Source organism: Canis lupus, chromosome 34, assembly GCF_003254725.2.
Source record: "Canis lupus dingo isolate Sandy chromosome 34, ASM325472v2, whole genome shotgun sequence".
Classification (NCBI taxonomy): domain Eukaryota; kingdom Metazoa; phylum Chordata; class Mammalia; order Carnivora; family Canidae; genus Canis; species Canis lupus.
The window spans coordinates 8,324,153-8,343,291 of record NC_064276.1 but is presented as its reverse complement, the minus strand read 5'-3'; the positions used below and the strand labels follow the sequence as shown (position 1 = coordinate 8,343,291).

Genomic DNA, 19,139 nt, shown 5'->3' with positions numbered 1-19,139 from the left:
TAGTTAATCGATCTCAGGCCCTTGCGGACTTCTTCTGGTTCTGCTGGTTATTGATTCTCAATGTGTCCTCAGCTGCTACTGGCTTGGGCAGTATCTGCTCTTGGCTGCAGCACTCTTAGCTGCTTGCATCACCGCTTGACATGAGCTGCTGGTTGACATGAGGGCCTCCGTCTTGCTCTGTACAGGGCATTATTCCTTCAAGCGGGCGGCATTCATAAACTTCCTTTTGTCTGGCATTGCTCACATGAAAAAAATGGCACCAAACCCACAGTAATTTTAACTTGGCTCTTTAAAATGGTGTCAAAGTCTTTTGTTTTTTGTATATAGTCTCAGAGAAATCTGACATTTATTGACCTATGGCAAGTAGTTAAATGAAAGCCACTACATTAAAGCTTACAGGCTGTGGTGAATGTCAGATACTCCAATTTGGGAAACTAGTTTATGACATATATTCACTGAGCGATGTGAAATTCTTTGTACTCTAGGACCGAAAGAAAAAAAATTAAGACAAAAGGTGAATTTGTTAGGGGGAAAAAAAAAAGCTATTCAGAACAGAATAGGAACAATGGAGCCTCTTCAGTAGGATGGTTTCAAACCCAGAGAAGCAGATCGGCCTGTGAGTGCCATGGGGACAGCTGTGCAGAGGGCACGTGAGTAAAGGACAGCCACAGCCACGCTTTAGACTGAGCTTGGGGCTCACTAGCCACACGGCAGCCGCAGCAGGTTGCAGGTCGCTAGGAAAGACGTGCCCAGCTATACCCAGTGCTTCCCGGGGGGCCGCACCTCAGCAGTGGAGGGAATCATATCATTACTTGTTGACTGCATGTTGCTGGTGGGGAGGCTGAGCTCCCCAAGAGCCAGGCTCCTGAGAAGACAGGCGTTTGCACAAACGGAGGCCTTCACGGTGTGTCTGACTGCCCTGAAGATGATGTAACGCCCGAGGAATGGTTGAGGGCACGTTTCTCTTTCAGGTAGGTGCTGCAGGAAATCCAGCAGAGATGAGAAATGGGGATAAGACTGAAAAGTAAAGAAAGGTTAGGGAGCAGCCAAATTGTACACATCCTCACCGCAGCTTAATAATCCACAGACGCAGAAGAATATTCCAGAAAAAAAGGTCAGTCGAGGGGGTCTGCAGCATGGGGAGTGAACCCCACCCAGTTTCCCTGTAGAGGCCTCAGCTGGTTAAAAGAAGGGTGTCCCCTTCCCTGCCGCCCCTGGCCCCGGGGTGCTGTCCCAGGGACCCTGGGGCTGTGTGGGAGCCGCGTCTCCAGGCACTCCTGCCAGCCGGACCTCTGTGACGGACGTCCCAAACTAATAGAAATAACCATAATGCACAGGAGAAAGGAGCCTTTCTGTGTTCCCCACATGGCAGTTCACTTTGTGCACAAGCCCTCATTTTCTTAGCTAACAGCAGGATGCCAGAAAACAAGCAAAACAAGAATGAATTCTAGACCTGTGTTATAGGTTTGAGGGTTGTGTAAGCTTAAATCACACACCTGGCCCCTCTAGGGTGACTCATTCTCTTGGGGATGTCTGTCTCTCTCCTCCTAGGAGGGCTTTTGCCCCTGTCCCTCACTCCCAGAGATCCCCAGGGACCCAGGGGAGAGCCGCCCCTGCTCTAGAACCCTAGGGCTTCATGGGCACCCATCTTTCCCTGAGCCATGCAGCTCCGCCTGCAAGGGGCCATGGGCAGCCAGCCACTACCTGAGGGAATTCCCTGCTGGCCACCAGACCCTGCCCATGTCCTTCTCCCTAAGACATCTCCCCAACCCAGGAAAGGTCCTTGTCTCCTTCAAAAAATGGGAAGTCTTCTTACAATGAACCCCGAATCCTCCCTGCTATGGTTTATAACAAAATCTAGTACATATGATCGACTCAGCTGGTGTTTTTCAAATCCAATGCCTGGATGGTCCCAAACGATTAACTAAGAATTTCTGTATCTTCCCAGGGGTGCCCACTAGTCAGGTACTGACCACCAGCTGTCCACCCCGAGAAGGGGTTTCCTATCACTGCAGGCAAACCCATGCCCATGGCAGGGGACACCCCTTGCCACCAGCCAGTGACACCACAGGGCTCCCCTGGGGACAAAAGTCCAGACTTTGGGGGTGCGCCCATCTGTCCCTAGGTGACCACCTCTGACCACCTCCTTTCCCAGCCTCTCACCTCTCAGTCCCCTCCCACACTGCACAATACCGAAGGCAACCCTGTTTCCCCGCAGCAGAAGGAATATCCACCCATGGGGTCCCTACCTGCCTCCAGAGCTTCCCATCCCCAGGATGCAGGGGGTGACCTGCCTACTATGGGGGTGCAGGGAGCAAACTGTGGTTCTCTGAGCACCCTCTGGGGCCCCTTTTCTATAGAGAGCATGAGTCTCTGTCCCTTAGTGGGATGGACTCTGTCCCTTAGTGGGACAGGGCCAGGGAAGCCCATGGTTTACAGTTTTCCAGAACAACCTATGAGGCTGGGTGTGAGTGTATGTAAGTGAGTCCTTCCAGATAAGTCTACATAAAGCTTGACTGTGCCCCTCCTTGGTGCCCACCCAGGCATCATCTATAATAAAACTAACGTGATCTCTGTTTGTCTAGTGCTTTCTAAGACCTCAGCCTGGGAGGAGAAGGGAAGACCCTGTGGATGTTCCCCCTGAAATTTCAGGCTCTGTACACGGCCTGGCAACACAAATGGGGTTCGGCTTTGGGGCCGCAGATCTCAGGAGCACCACCCAGCAGGCTGATGACCACGTGGGAGCTGTGTGGGGAAGTGTCTCCCGGTGGCACTGGCTTTGCAGCTATACCCTTGGCTGGAAACCAGTGTGGGTCCCAGGTAGCCGTGTGAGGTGGCCACACAGGCAGCTGACCTTGGCCTGGGCGAGGCAGGCACAGCACCTACTGAAGCAGGTGCTGGACAGGAATTACATCCCTTGAAAAATATCTGTGCCCCAGTAAACACTCTCCTGGACAAGGAAAACATTTGGATCACTTTCCAAGATTCAAAAGACTATGTATGCATGTTTTTCTTTCACCCAGGTGAACTAAAAGACAGGTAATACAAAGAACAGAGAGCACACATTTAGCACCTACTGTTTGTGGTGGGCCAAATACCAGCCCCAAAGATGTCAAATCTTGTCTCCTGGAATTTGTGCTGGGAAGTACCTTTTATGGAAAAGGAGTATCTGAAGATGTGATTAAGCGAAGGATCCTGAGACAGGAAGACTCTGCTGGATTACTCTGATGGGCCTAAATGCAAACACAAATATATTTAGAAGTGGAGCTTTGACTGAACCCAGGAGAGGGAAGGATGTGACCACAGAGGCTGAGAAGGGACCGACCCCCATCCAGTGACACTGGCTTTGGACCCCTGGCCTCCAGAATGGTGAGAGAGTGAACATGCACCATATGAAGCCCAGGGGGTGGTGGTCACAGTGACAATAGGGACAGATTAGCCTGCCCTGAGCATCTGCATCATAGCAAGCTTGCATGGCTGTCCCATTATCGTGCCCTGCAGCTTACCAATGAAGAAACTGAAGCACAGATAGGATCAGCTACTTCCATGGAGCCCCCATCTAGGGAGTGCAGGAGTCAGGACAGTGCCCTGGCGGTCTGGTCCTAGAGCCCCAGGTGACTCAGTGTTTGCTGTGGGCACAGAAAAGGTGCTAGGCCGGGTGCCGCAGGGTGGCTGTGAAGGGCATTCCCGGCTCCAGGAGCAAGCTGCATGCTGCTAGGGTCCTGGGAGGCCGTGCCCCATCTGTGGGCTCCAGGGACATGCACACCTCTCCTCATGCCTCGAGCTCAATTTTTTGCTTCTGCATGGAGAAGGTCTGACACACGATAGGTGCTCAAGAGATGCCGGGTGAATGAATTAATTACAAATTAAGTGATATGTTATAGCTTCATTTTGCAGAGCCCCAGAGTGTGGCTTCCCTCAGGTGGGGGGCCTCTGGGTCCACAGAAAGTGGGACTTCATGCAGGGGAGTCTGCAGGGGCAGAGCTGTGACCTGGACTTCATGCAGTGGCAGGGCAGAGCTGTGACCAGCCTGGGGCGACCCTCCCGCGTTGGCTCCTCTGCAGCATGTTGGTCCAAGGGTGCCATGCAGATTCCCCTGACATCCCGCAGCTCCTGCTCAGAGCTCCTAAGCCCTGACACTGCACCGCTCAATTCACATGGGGCCTCGTGTCTCGGGACCAGGTGCTAACAAATACAGAGGGGATTTAGGTAACGGGCTGGCCTGACAGGTGTCAGAGCCCCCACGGGGCAGCAGCAGTCCCTCCACCAGTGGTCTCAGCGAGATTGGAAGGAAGGCCAGTGGCCCTTCGGTAGCAGATGCAGACCCAGCCCAGGTGGCCACAAACCTCGGGGGCAATCTGCTGAGGGAGAACCAAAGCTGCTCGTTTATGGAAAACAGTGATGAGCTGTTCCTCGTGTCCACCAAGGAGACTATCGCTGAAGGGGAATGTGGGCACACACCCTGCTTGTCTCTACTCCTCCCTCCTCTTGCCCGGGGGAGGGGGATCACTGTCTGCAGGTGGCCTTGGGAGGAAGGTGCTGGTGGGGTGGGCCCGGCTGCTTCCAGGTTCTTCCCCGGGGAAGCTTGATTCTCTGCTCCTCCGTGAGGTAGGCTTGCTACTGGATGCCTTTCAGGCTGGATTGTGTCCCATCTGATTCCTGAACTTGTCCTGGGGCAGCGTCCATGGCCTCTGAGCCCCTCCGGGCATCTGCCTCCCACGAGATCCTGGAGACAAAGCAGATCTCCCACTTCCTAGCTGCTGCAGCAAGGAGTGTAGGAAGGTTCAAGGCCATGCTTCTGGAGGCCGGGAGACAGATTTGGGGCTGAAGTCTGGGAAGGGATGTAGTGCAAGGCCAGGGCTGACAGGGGGCGGCAGGGTGGATGATATGGGTCCTGAGTAAAGATCCAGGCCTGGGACTGGGGCTGGGCCTTCCACGCTGGGGTGTGTCAGAGGAGCGAGCCCTGGAGATCCTGCTGGGCCACCTGCCACCCCTCCAGGGATGATAGAAGTCCAGTCACACTTGCCCCAAGGAGGTGGCTGGGATGAAACCACTGAAAAATGGCATGTTCTCTGCGGACATTAGCGAGGTCCCTGAGGCAGCAGGTGTTGCCATGGTCCAGAATATCCATGGTGTGGCTTCCTCCCATGAGGCCTTCCCTGGGGTGCTCCCCAGGACTGGATTGACCTGTCTACTTTGTTGTGGGGCCATCCAGCTTCCTGCCCTGCTTACTCCCTGTCCTGCTCAAGTGGACAGAATTGGATCCCTGGACAGACAGCCAATGGGAGATGGCAGACCTGAACCAGGGACAGAGGAAAGGTGCCGAGGGCTCAGGCAGGCTTGCAGGTCTGGGCTCGACCACAGAATCAGGGAGCCTTTGTTTCGGGGGGTTGAGGAGGACAATCAAGGGGTGCCGAGAGAGATGAGAGAGGCTGAGGTCAGCGCCCTCAGAGGCCAAGTTCGATGCTGTGTCTGAGGACATGTCCCCGAGTAAGGGATTAGGGGGACAGGCTGAGGTGTGGTGAGACACCAGTGAAAGCAAGTGACTGGAAGTGAGCCGAGGGGTCCTGCCAGAGTCTGAAGCCTGGTCCTCGGGTGTTACGTGTGCAGGAATGGGAGCAGGGTGAGGTGTAGTAGAAGCATCTAGAAAGTCCAGAGCCATCCTTGGTGCTTGCGTCCTCGGACTTCCTTCTGCAGCAAGCTAGGAGCTTGAGTTCGCTAGGTTTCTCCCATGAAAGACTATCTCCTCTCTTCCTACTGCCATGGCCCCCAAGCTCACAGCCCACACTTTTCTTTCACTTTAGAGCGAAGTCCAGGATGTGCAGAGGCACCTACCAGGTCTGACTTCCCATGGATTCTTAAGGAAACAGGCAGACCTGAACTGGAACCTTGTCCGTCTTCCCTCCCTTCTGGCCTGTCCCTGCCCTGAAGCATGGCGAAGGAGAAGCTCGCATCGTTTAAAATGTGTGGGCAGCTCTTGAAATGAAAGACTTAAACCTGTTTCGTGTTCTAAAATACAAAGTTCCAGATTCTCTTCTCTGTGCTAGGTGCCGAGGGTCTGGGCAGGAGGAGGGACATGGAGATTGAATGTCAACCGTTAATTAACATCCCACCTGGGAGAACCATGCTTTGAGGCCGGCCTCTCCATATCTGGACAAATAATACTCTTCTAAGGATCTGCACGCTAAAAAACACATGCTAAGGTCTCATGCTTTCTGCCTCAGTCAGAATATTGAGTTTTTCAGAACACAATGGAAGGTATTAGCTCTTCTGTGACTGCTCAGGGGAGAGAGAAGCATGGATTTTTTTTTTTTTTTTTTTTTTTTTTTTTTGAGAATCCTCAGTGGTGTAAGAAGGTTGAATGGAAGGGCTCCTGGGTGGCTCAGTGGTTGAGCATCTGCCTTCAGCCCAGGTCATGAGCCTGGGGTCCCAGGATCGAGTTCCATGTTGGGCTCCATGCTCAGCAGAGAGGCTTCTTCTCCCTCTCCTCCCCACTCATGCTCTCTCTGTGGTCCTCTCTATCTCATAAAATAAATAAATCTTTAAAAAGAAAAGGAAAAGAAAGTTGAATGGAGCCCTGTTCCATCATGCAGGCGGCTAATGGGTATGGAAGGCTGCTGTGTGCTGGGGCCCCAAGCCCCTTTGTGGGAGAGACACACAGTGGGCAGACACCCCAGGAGAGTGCAGACAGTGAGCAAGGCACACCTGGAGACAGACACTATGAGGCCAGGTGAAGGAGGGAGGGAAGAAAGCTGGTCAGTGGATAGAACGTGATTATCTGCTCTAGAAAGGGGTTTTTGATAAATCTTACAACGTGAAAAGACAGGAGAAAATCATGGTGTTGCCCCAGACTATCTGATCAACTGTGCTTCTTTCTGTGAAGTGATCTGCATTGATGCTGCATGGGGTGTGTCCCTGCTAAGAGGGGCCTGGCCAATGTTTGAGGCACCTAGAGTTCGAAAGATTTAATCTGTCTTATTATATATTTAGTGTACTTTCAAATTCCACATCGTCTTGACGGATGCAATCAGGTCTGTACACTTACCAAATTGGATTTGGCTTGAAGATGTTTCAGAAACACCAGCCAAACCCATTGGTTCTTTTGAGGGAACAGGTATAGAAAGTTGGAGAGGGAGAAGCTTCTACTTGCCCTCTTCGGTAAAAACCGTGAGTTTGAATTCCCCGGAAGAAATGATGGCTCAGTTATGGGGCATCAGTGGGAATGTTTGTATCCTGGTGATTTTACAGACCAACAGCTAGTTTCACTCATAAAAGTAACATGAAGAATGTGGTGATAAACTCTGGTCCTAGTCCATAAAATAATTATCATGTGGTTACTGATTTGGAATTTCGTAATCCGGGAATTTAGATTTTTGTCGTCTCATGAAGATAGAATGAGACAGCTGAACGAAAATTGCTCACTAATGGAGTCATGACGTTAATTAGCTGTACATGGCAAGGTTTTCCATTTGAATCTGTCCTGGGGCATTAAGCGCAGCACACACTGTAGTGTTTGTTAAGTGTCGATGAGATTCTTTATCTCTGGAAATTATCCAGGCTTTTCCCAGATTCTTTTGCAAAGAGAAACACTGGGTTCTCTTCTCCCATGAGTTTCGTGAGCTTCATGAAGTTTTTGCAGTTATTCAAGGTATTTACATGGGAAAACTGAATCAGATTGGTCACAAAGATTTGCTGTGCAGTTCTTGGCCTTCAGTCTGCAGAAATGCTAAATTCTGTTCAAGAGATGCAATCTTTATTCTGGAAGGATCACTGGAATTATTTCCCATGTAAGTCAACTGGACTTGGAAGCAGGCATTGGAGCTAGGAAAACATTGATGGTCATGTTGGATTTGATCTTTACTGATCAGTTACTACCAACTACGCTTTTCCATTTTTTCCACTTTTCATTTAAATGCATTAAATTTCATTCATATTGAAAATTTTCTAAACTTATAGAGCAATTTCTACATTCCAGACATGATTCTAGGTCCTTTATAAATAGTAACTTATCTCATCCTCATATCCACCTTCATTGTGTCTATTACAAGGGCTAGAAAATGAGGTCTCTTGAGAATTAGGAAACGTGCCCACGGTCATATCCTGGCATTCTCCATCTTATGATAGTTACCTGACAAATATTTTAACTTAATTTAATATTAATTGAATAATTAATTTAATACTTCAGTTTTCCTTTGCAGTATATGTGTACTTTTAAGAGCATGTGATTAAATTTTACTTCCATAACAGAATCTAAGATTTTAGTTTCCATTTTTCCTTTAAATATAGCTGACATACCACATTACCTTAGTTTCAAGTGTTAAGAAAATTTAATCTATTTTAGGTACTTATATATTTTTTTAGTGTCTTCTCTTGTCATTCTCTGTCTTCTATGCTTTCTCATTTTCATTTTTTGGTTTCTAGTCTCTGGGGTTTTATATATATATATATATATATATATATATATATATATATATATTCAAAATCTCATTACTTTTCTCTCCTCATATATCCTCCTTATCTTTACCACGGTATTTACAGAAGGGTTTTAGGTTCATTCTCTGATATTTGAAGTTATGAATGAAGTAGTACAAGTATATGAGGCAGGTTCCCTCATCTGTAGGATAGAATTTCAGAAGAATTTCATTTGCTTTTCTGCCTCTTCTTCCCTGTGTGCTTCTTGAAAATATTATGTGGGATGTGAAAACAATTATTTTTATTAAGCTCATTTAGTTATATACACATACGCATATGTGCTGGCTTTTTCAATAATTGCCTTTGTAGTTCGGTAATGTCAGCAGTTACCCCAACCCTGTTTACCATTTTAACGCTAAACAACACTCATGGAGTACCATATTTCCCAAATAATAAGCACATAAGTATTTAGATCTTTCCAAAGTTGAAAAAAAAAACTACACTTATGCTATTTTAGCCAAAATTCATGGCAAAATGCACAGCCAGACACATCCTGTAAAAACACCAAGACATGTGCTGCTCCTAGGAGAAACCAGGCTGAAGAGCAAAACAGGCCATCATGAAAATGAACCCAAACTTGCTTCCAGACTTGCTCTCCTCTGCAAAAGCAAATATCAGACCACAGCGGTGATATATTTGAAAGGAAAAAAATGCTGTGGTTTGGACATTTTATTCCAAGTCAGCCTTGTCATAAGTCAGGGAACAGAAGCACGTTGCAAGGCTTGCCCTGCCATCCCTCGCCAGTGACAGTGTGACTTGCTCAAACTCTTCCATCCTCTTCCTTGGGGATGCTCTGCTCCACTGGGGCCTCTGTTCCTGTGGTCAGTTGCAGGGGGAAGCAGGGACGTGTAGGCGCTCTTCTGTGCTCCGCATTACATCCTTGCATCTAACCGTAAGGCATCGAGAGGCACTGCTGTCACTCCTGTCCTGGATAAGGAAACTGAGGCCCAAAAAGATTGGGGTAAGCTGGAAAGGCCATGGCGGAGTGACTGGACACATCAGGAAGGACACAGGGTGACCCTGAGTCTGGAAGGAGAGGGTGGAGACAGCTCCCTGTTGGAGCTGCCGCTCAGGAATTCACTGAAGGATTCACTGTGTGGTTACATTTGAAAAATAAAAGAAAGGGAGGAAAATGAAGAAGAAGAAAACCAATTTTTATAAAAGGGAAACCAGAGGAAAGCCGTGGGGGTGGTGCTTGGGCCCTGGTGCCCCTTCCCCGCTCAGGGCCGCCCAGTGGTGGCTGCACTCCCCAGACCCCAGACCGGTCCCAGAGGGCGGATGCCGCCTGCAGGTGGAGCCCGGGTCCCTGCCCCCCTGGACTCCACCTGCTTGAGGACTTACCAGACCAGCCAGTGGTGGTGGCCCATGCTCACCACAGGGGATGGGGACATGCCCAGAGCAGCAACTGGAAGCTCTCCAGGTAATTCAACAGAGGTGCTTCATATCACCTGAATCCATTAATTAAAAAAAAAAAAAAATGAGGATTGTGTATTGTATGTCTACTTCATTTCTTTGTTCTAGTAATTCATTTTTATCTCATTAAAAAACCTATCTGCTCCAGTGTGGGAAGAAGGGGATGGCTCCTCACCAACGTGCTGTTCGAAAAGCAAGGTTCTGGATACTTTTTCTCAGTGGGTGACTCCTCAAGACTCACACTGCTTCTGTTCTTCCTAAAATTTACTGGGAACAACCTTCCAGTTCCTGTGTGAGCGACAGCCTCGTGTGTTGCTTGCCGTCCTGCCTGTAATGACACATGCCCTGAATGTGCTGCTATGAGGGCACGTTCCATGGATGGGCATGTTGAACAAGAAACTCCTCCAAATAGGAGCATTTTTAAACTCTTCCATACTGATATTTTTTAACAATTTTATTTATTTATTTGACAGAGAGACAAAGAGAGAGAGAGGGAGAGCACAAGCGGGAGGGGGGGGGGGTGGCAGGCAGAGGAAGAGGGAAAAGTAGGCTCCGTGCTCCGCAGGACTCTATCCAGGACCCTGCGATCATGACCTGAGCTGAAGGCAGATGCTTAACCCACAAGTCCCCATGTGCCCCTTTTTCCATACTGTTAGAGGGCATCCTACCTCTCCTCTTTCCTCTTGGAGGGTAGCTCTGGGAACTAGAACCCTGGGGCTCATCTCCACTCCCTCTGCCTCTCAAGGTTCCCAGGAAAGGGGTCACTTATTCAGTTGGAGAGTTTAGAAGAATAAACCAGGCCTCCCGACCCCTCCTATACCTCTTCCCTCTTGAGAACATGTGCCCTTAATCTGGTTGGTCCCCACTGTAGTGCATAGATGCTACCCCCTCAAACAGGGTGAACTGGAAGGCCTCAGGTTGGTGGGAGGAGAACATTTAATGTCCAGGAACATTGATGACATAATTAGGGGGAGCCATGGTACAGGTGAAGGTTTGGGGTGGGCTTTGTTTTAGACTTTGGGGCTTTTGGACTATGCAAATGTTTGGTTTAGCCAAACATTCCAATTTTTTCACCTGACCCAGCTGCCATTTTACCACTAGAGCAAGAATCAGAAGTGCTAAGCTTCAGGCTCCCGGACTCTCTGACTTTGGTTGGGGGCTGCAGCTCTGGGGACCCCCTCTGCTGACACACAGAACCTGCAGGGCACAAGCTGAGTGTGGTGCCAAGGTAGGAGGCACTCAGCCAAGGTGTGGTGTGTGGCCATGACATGCACTTGCCTCAAAGGTGCGGGGAGAAAGAGGCAGCTGTAATTGTTTCTACTTCCAGAATGGCAAAGGAGGAAGATTCCAGGATGTCACCCAGGGAGGTTCCTTCCGAGGAAGCGGGATCCAGGAAAGGAAGGACAAGCACTGCCTGAGTGCCTTTATCAATGATTTCTCCTCCATGTGGAATTCAATCCACCCTCTCTCCTTGCTTGTTTTCCAGATGCTCCCTGAAGCTTGTGGCTTCTGTCTGGTCATAACACTGTGGAGCATCCTGAGGAGTCCTTTCTGCCCATCATGAATTCGTTTTTCTAATTGTTTACAGACTCAGGGTGGCTCATGGTGAATAAGAACAACTCAGGCCAACATAACGCGCGTTCTATTAAGTTAACGACATTCAATTTAAAAAGCATTCTTAATTTTGAGATGATGCATTTACCATATTCTTTCTTACCTTAGAAAAATGGAAGCCTGCCAACTGGAAGTTGATGTTCTTTTAGAGTTTTCATTTGCAAATTTTACTAGGCTGTAAAATCCAGAACTCTGCTTCACATTCCCTGCTGTCTGTCCTGGCAACAAGCTGCTCACTTATAATATCTTGATTACTCTCAAATTGTTTTCATTTGTGTGATTATCTACTTTCTAATGTGCACCAGTCCTCTCTCTTAAGGAAACTTAACATCCGTTCATTTCTCCACAAATCCATTGAACACATGTGTGTACAGGCCATCATTTCTCACCTGATTTCTGATAACCTAGTCCATGCTGGTCCCGCCCTCTAGCCTGGCCACGTGGAGTCCCTTCCTCACCCTGATCCGATGATGTCCTAAGTAAACTCTTGCAATCCCGCACATGGCCCTCCCATCCATTCAGGAAGATCAGATGAGCATCCCACAGGAGGACAGGGCAAAGAAGGAGCTGGCCATGAATGGGGTGAATGTGGGGTGAGCTCCCTCGAATATGTTGGCAAAGCCAGAGGCAGAAATGGGAAAGAATCTGGAAGCAGTGGTCCTTGGCAATATCAACTTTTATGTTCTAGAGCGAATCAGAGCACTGCAGGAGAGCAGAGGGTTGCTTGGCAGAGGCCTGTTGGAGAGGGGAGTGGGATCCAGAAGAGGTAAGTGTTGCCAAAGGAAGTGGATCATGCCCTCCACCATGGCTACTTGAAGAGGACAGAGAGGATCCTGTTAGCCAGGCTGTCAGCAGCCATCAGTGTGGACAGCTCCTGCCTGAGATCAGACAGCGGTCAAGAACGTGGACGGGACAAAGTACAGAAGATCCTACACGGCAATGTCAGGGACCCAGCATTTGGGGAATTCAGAGGTCACATCTATGTGGACCTTGTTGTCCAAAACCCACCTCTGTGCTCCCACTCGGAAACATAACTGGAAGACAGAGCTGAGGATGAAGAGGAACAATAGCTTTATTGCTTTGTGAGGAGGGCAGGAGGTGAAGGCCTTCCAAACTGCAACCCTCTCCCCTCCCCACCCCAGAGGAAGGGGCTGGGGGTTTTACAGGGAAATGCAGATCTAGTGGTTTCCACAGGAATCATGCCCTGAAATGTGCATGCAGCCACCTTGATTTTTCTGCAACTGTATGCTTTTAAGGCACCTCAACACGGCCTCCTGCAAAAGCCAGAAGGAAGTTTCTTGAAACTCTTGGTACTTCCTGTCCAGGAAAGGCTCTGCCTTCTGTGAAACAAGAACACGGAACCTTGTAATAGAGGAGGCAGGTTAGAAGTGAAATATACAGAGAATGACTACTCACTCATCACATACTCAGGCCAGCAGAATCTGCAGGAACAAATTATAAACACAGCTAGTGAAGCAGGTTAGAGAGAAGGTCAGCGCTCTAAAAGCAATCAGAAAATACATGATATAGGAAACAAAAAAGGGAAAACATCAAATTGGCATCAGAAGATGCTCAGAAAAGCATGTGGATAGCTAGTTTCCACGTCCAGTGGAACAGGATCAGGGCTGAGAGAAGCCAGGTACGTCTACTCCCGGGTACTGTTCCCCATAAGCCCAGCCAGGAGTGGCCAGGGCCTTGCTCGGGGAGGATTGAGGAGGATCGGCCAGGACAGTGGGTAGAAGCCCTATCATGTGAAATCCTCATTGACATTGTAAGAAATGTTAAGTCAGGAAACATGAACTTCACAACTGAGGAAATGCAGGTAAGACTGAAAGCTTACCAATCAAAACCAGGGGGGAAATGAGCTACCAACTTATATACCAAAGACCTATGTATTTACATTAAAAAGTATAATCATGTGTTATTAGCAGAATAATTCCAAAGAAGCCCACATTAATTTTTTTAAAGATTTTATTTATTTATTCATGAGAGAGAGAGAGAGAGAGAGAGGCAGAGACAGAGGCAGAGGGAAAGCAGGCTCCCTGCAGGGACCCCGATGCACGGGATCCCCTCCATCCCAGGACCCCTGGATCATGCCCTGAGCCAAAGGCAGACACTAAACTGCTGAGCCAGAAGCAGGAGCCCACCCAGGAGCCCCCAGAAGCCCACATTAATTGATGTGTCCTTAAAAAAATACCGTAAGTCCAAACACACACACACACACACACACACACACACACACACACACACAAATAGGATGCAAGACGACCACTCCTGCAGTTCCCTGCATTTCTTCCTAAAATACAACCATTCTCGAAAATACCTTTTCAATGTATGGCTTTCCCACTGGAAGGGCTCACTTTTTGCCCTTCATAAGCTCCATGAAGAAAGGGCCTCCCTGGTGGGCTCCAAGTAAGATGACTTACTTCAAATGACAGACAGCCTGACACAAATAACACACACATTTGCATACTCCAGCCAAACTACTACTATTGCACATGCTCCCACGTGCAGGCACACTCTGTCACACACACAGATAAACCATTTCAAGGTACAGTCACTTCACTGGCAACCAGCCTCGGGTACAACCCTCTCCCCAGCAGACCCCCAAGGAGTCCCCTATTTGTCCCCTGCCAGTCCTCCCTGCCTCGGAGCTGCCTGGGAAGCTCCATCTCAGCCTTGGCTGCTCACAGAATCCTCTGAGGAACATTACAAATGCAGGTGCGCAGGCCCCACACCCATGATGTCAGTCTCTAGTGATGGGGCCCAGGAATCAGGATGTTTGCAGCCTCTGGGAGGCCACTCAGGCAGAAAAGGAGGAGGACTGCTGCCCTGGGAGCCTTCTCAGGGCACACAAGGGCTTACCGGGCCCCCCAACTTAGGAGTCCTTCTAGGAGGGGGCACCTGCAGGTGCTAGGGGAGCAGCATGCTTCTTCCAGGAACCAGGACTTGGAACTGCTAACCTGCTGAGCTCTTAGGCTGGATTCACTTGTGTTCTGGTCAGTAGGCCTGGGGATGAATAGGGGGTCAGGCATGCATGTCCACGATATCATTTCTACTGGACATTCCTTCCTGGTCCATAGAAAACTTACTGTATTGTGCAGATTGTGTCAGATTGCTAGGGTCGCTGTCACAAAGCACCACAGACGGGGTGGCCTGAACAGGTACGGATGGTCTCCTGGTGCCAGAAGTGGACAGTCCAAGCTCGAGGAGGTGCAGGGTTGGCTCCTTCCAAGGCTGCGAAGGAGAATGTGTTCGGAGCTGCTCCACTAGGGTCTCGGGGGCTCTGGCGATCTTTGGCATTCCATGGCGTGCAGAAGCATCTGCTAGTCTCTGCTTTCATGTGCGCAAGGCCTTCTCCCTGTTTCCAAAATTCATGAGAGCACTCATGAGCAAGAGCAACCAGACGAGCAGACCCGGTCCTCCCCACCTGGCAGCCAGCCAGCGCACAGGTCCCAGAGCAGAAGGAAATGCTTCTCCTTCCATGTTGCGGGGTTTTGTCTGATGCAACTACAGCTGAACGATACACCGAACTTCAAGATTTATTTTGCTCTTGTACTCACTAGAAGAAAATACGTACAGCAGGAGCCAGTGTGATTTGGGACCAGGTGACATGAGGGAACAGTGCTGAGTCTTGTTTCCTAAGGTTTTCTAGTGACTAATCCTCAGATGCCTATTACCTTATGAAGAACTTCAGCATTGGGAGTGGGGGAGAGAATCATGGGGGAATTTATGTCAAAGTCAAATAATAATAACAAATAATAGGGGTGCCTTGGTGGCTCAATTGGTTGAGCATCAACTCTTGATTTTGGCTCAGGTCATGATCTCAGGGTGGTGAGATCGAGCTCTGTGTCTGGCTCACAGTCTGGACATGGAGGCTGGTTAAGACTCTCTCCCTCTGCCTCTGCCCCTTCCCCTTTTAAAAATATCTATGTATGATTATAAACCTGTCATAAATAATAACACTAAATGATTGAATTTTCTATAATCTAATATTTGAGCTAAATTTCTAGGTGTTTAATCACAAAGGGAAAGGGACTTATAAATGCCACGTTTTGAATTTAGGAATCTAAGCTTGTCTGTCTCATTGGCTCCCAATTTCCCTTTTGCTTCTTTCCAAGAGTCAAGTCTCACAGTGAGGGAGGAGACCAGGTTCCGGAACAGACTCAGCATTGGAGTCAGACACTGAAGCTCTGAAGCTCTGGGGCTTCTTGGGAAAGATCTTGGGAAGGATCCTTGGACCCAGAGACTGAAGGTGTCCTCTTAGCCCCAGCAGGCTGACTTGCTGAGGTTCCTCCGGGACTCATGAGGGTCTCTGGAGGAAATGCAGGGGCTGCGTGTTACATCTGCCACCCACTCTGCAAGAGCGGTTCCTCCAGCATCTTCTGATTCCCTAACTCTTGTACTAAGCCAGACTTCAGGGGAGCTCTCAACTTCAGATCACCCACAAGACACACACCCTGTCCTAACCTCTCACTCCACGAATGTAAAGCTTCTTACATCAAAAATGTCCTTCCCTTGTTTCTGATTGTGGTATTATTTCACACTGTGCAGGTACTTTTGCCACTTGTAAGCCCATAAAGCATCTTTCAGAGAAGTGCTGTGGGGCCAGACCAGCTGACCCAGCCTCAGCTCAGGTAACAGTGACCTCCCCCACCCCCACTTCTGATGCCAATTTCAAACCTGGCTGTCTCCTGAGCTTCTGATCAGATGGCTCTAGATTGATCCAAGGGACCTGCTCCGTAGGTTCAGTTAATTTACTAGAGTGGCTCACAGAACTTAGAGAAACATTTCACTCCCTAGATCACCGGTTTGTTTTAATAGGATATAACTCAGGAACAGTGGAATGGGAAGTGATGCATGGGGCAGGGTCTGGGGGCAGGGTCTGGGGGCAGCGCAAGGAGCTTCCACACTCTCTGATGCTCCACGTTCCCTGTTCCCTGACTCTCCACCTGTTCACCAACGTGGAGAACCCCGTCCCTTTGGGGGGTTTATGGAGGCTTCCTTACACATAGGCATGAGTGATTAAATCATTGGCCACTGGTAATTGAACAAAACCTCCAGCCAGTCTCCCCTTCCTTGGGAAGTGAGGAGGTCAGAAGTGGGATTGGAAGTTCACATTCTGATCCCCAGGTTGGCACTCCAAGCAACCAGCTCCCTTCACTGGATGCAAAGTCACCTTATTAACATAACAAAAGGCACCTTTGTGGCTCTCTACTTAGGAAATTCCAAGGGTTTTAGAAGCTCTGCCTGAAATATTGTATCTTACTAGAAATCACAAATCTCATCCTTCCACGTTGTTCCCAAGCCATTCTTTTTTTTTTTTTTTTTTTTAAGATTTATTTATATATTTATTCATGAGAGACACCGAGAGAGGCAGAGACACAGGCAGAGGGAGAAGCAGGCTCCCTGTGGGGACCCAGGGCCCAGGGATCAAGACCTTAGCCAAAGACAGAAGCTCAACCACTGAGCCAGCCAGGCGTCCTTCCAGGCCATTCTTATACCCACTTCACCAGGCTCCGTCCTCAAGGCTCCCAGCCTGACCCCAGGCTGGAATTTGCTCCCCGAGTTATCCAGACACATTCCTAGTCTGGGATGAGCCCTGGATTCAGTGAGCAGCGAAAGGAACTGGAAAAGGCTCATCACTGGAAAGGACATTGTTTCTTCACAATGGAAAGAGACTCATTCAGTATTGTTGGGCTGGCTGAGAGACAGGGGCACCCAAAATGGCGGACACCTCAAATTGGGCCAAAATGGCTGATCTTCCCACCAAAGCAGCCATCATCTCCAGTAAATCAAAGCCTAGATGGGAAACCTAAACTTTCCATCCAGGGACCAACCCGGGGAAGTTGGGGACCCCCCATCATCTGTACTATCTCCACCCCCAGCCAATCACCTAGGGACACGGTGTTCCCTTGCCTAATTTGGAAAGGGACCCACCCGGATCCGGACAGGAACCAATAAGGCTTAAAAACCCCCACACTCCCCAACCCGGGTGGCACTTCCCTGACTCTGGCCACCTCTCCGAGTCATTAAAAGCACTCTCGAACCTATTGCCTGGCTCTGCTGTTTTTTTTTTTTTTGTTGTTGTTGTTTTTTTTTAATTTCTCCCCATTCATTTTGGAAAAAACCTAACAAGTATTACTCAAAAAGAAAACAAAAAATCCTTAAACGGAATCCTTTTATACCAGCCATTCTTCTTTCATTCCATCTGTTTAAAGATATATATATATATACACACACATACCCCTGGGTGTCTTCATGTGATCTTAGCTGAACTTGGAAAATCTGATCCCGTCGCTGGTTACATTCAGCGTAATTAGAAATAATTAGAGATTCATATTTCTCAAGTGTGCGATGCCCTGTACTCAAGACAGAAGGAACCGCTGCCTCCTGCAGAAACTTTGCCAGACCCGGATGCTCTGCCCAACCAACCTCGGCCTCCGATTCTCCCCAGGGTGAGCTCCCTCGCTGCCCTGCCCAGGGACCTGAAACCGACACTCTGCAGGAGCTGGAGCAAGGGGAGGTGGCAGGTGTTTTTAAGACCACCTCCAATGCAGGCAGGCCTTTTAGAACCGTTTTCACTTTGAGGAGGGTTTTCAAATAAATACACATGAAAGAGAGAGAGAGAAAGAGAGAGAGAGTGCCAGCCATTGCCAGCCTGGGGGTTCTGCCATCCAAGCCTGAGGTATCTGGCACTTCAGGACTGTCAGAGGTAAGAGATGTCTGCAGGTTCAAAGCCAGCTGAGCAGAGCAGAGCAAAGTAGCTGAGCAGAGACCACAGTCGCCTTTTCTCTCTCCACTTTCCTCTCCAAACTGTGCAAAACAGGCAAATCTGGGATAAAGTGAATGTGAAGGACAATAGAACCACAGGACCTGCAGGAGGTAAGTGGCCAGGGAGTAAAGGAGCCATTGGTGGAGCAGAGTGGCCACAGGCACGTGGTGAGAACACGCACTAGCACACATGCACTCACACGCGAGTGCATACGCATGCACACACAAGCGGGTACTGAGGCACAAACGGCGCACATTTAAATGCGCACACACGTACGTTCACACACACCATCCTAGAACACTGACTGGGCTTATTGCCAGACCAGTAGACCAGTGCTCAAGCACCTGCAGCTCCCGGGGGCCCTCCGCAGCCCAGCCCCCAGGCTCCAGCCGGGCCCACAGGCATGCTTCACCCCAAGGCCTCCTAACGGATTGGTTTCCCCGCAGGCACCCAGCCGCCCCCGCCGGGCACACAGGCTCCCCAGGGCGGGTGGCCGCTCCCCCCGCCCCGCCCCGGGGCCAGGAGCACCCCTGCATCCCAGGACGGACCTGGAAAGAGACGCGGCTGCAAGATCCAAGAGCCACGCACATCTGCACACTCAGAACCGCGCGACTCCGCGAAGCTGGGCGCCGCTGTCAGGCGCTCGATCTCCCACACGCGGGGCCCCTGTGCACCCGCGGCCGCAGGTGTCTGCGCCCCAGGCCCCGCAGGTCGGCCCTGGGGGTGCGGGGCAGCGGGGCTGCAGGCACGGAGGGCGCCGGGACGGTGGCTCCAGCTGCACGCGCGCGCGCACACACGCGCACACACGCGCACACACGCGCACACGCGCACCCAGCCTGCGGGCCGCCTCTCCAGCCGGTGCCCA

At 49.8% G+C, this 19,139-nt stretch overlaps 1 long non-coding RNA gene across 1 annotated transcript; it reads right to left on the bottom strand.

The window, feature by feature from the left end:
* Positions 1-9,126: 9,126 nt before the first annotated feature.
* LOC112662666 (uncharacterized) lies at positions 9,127-19,063 on the bottom strand. Its single transcript, XR_007408221.1, has 5 exons — positions 18,823-19,063; positions 14,592-14,860; positions 10,061-10,213; positions 9,814-9,920; positions 9,127-9,412 (listed from the first exon to the last, which is right to left on the bottom strand). It is a non-coding gene; the product is annotated as an uncharacterized LOC112662666 (long non-coding RNA).
* Between the last annotated feature and the right edge of the window lie 76 nt (positions 19,064-19,139).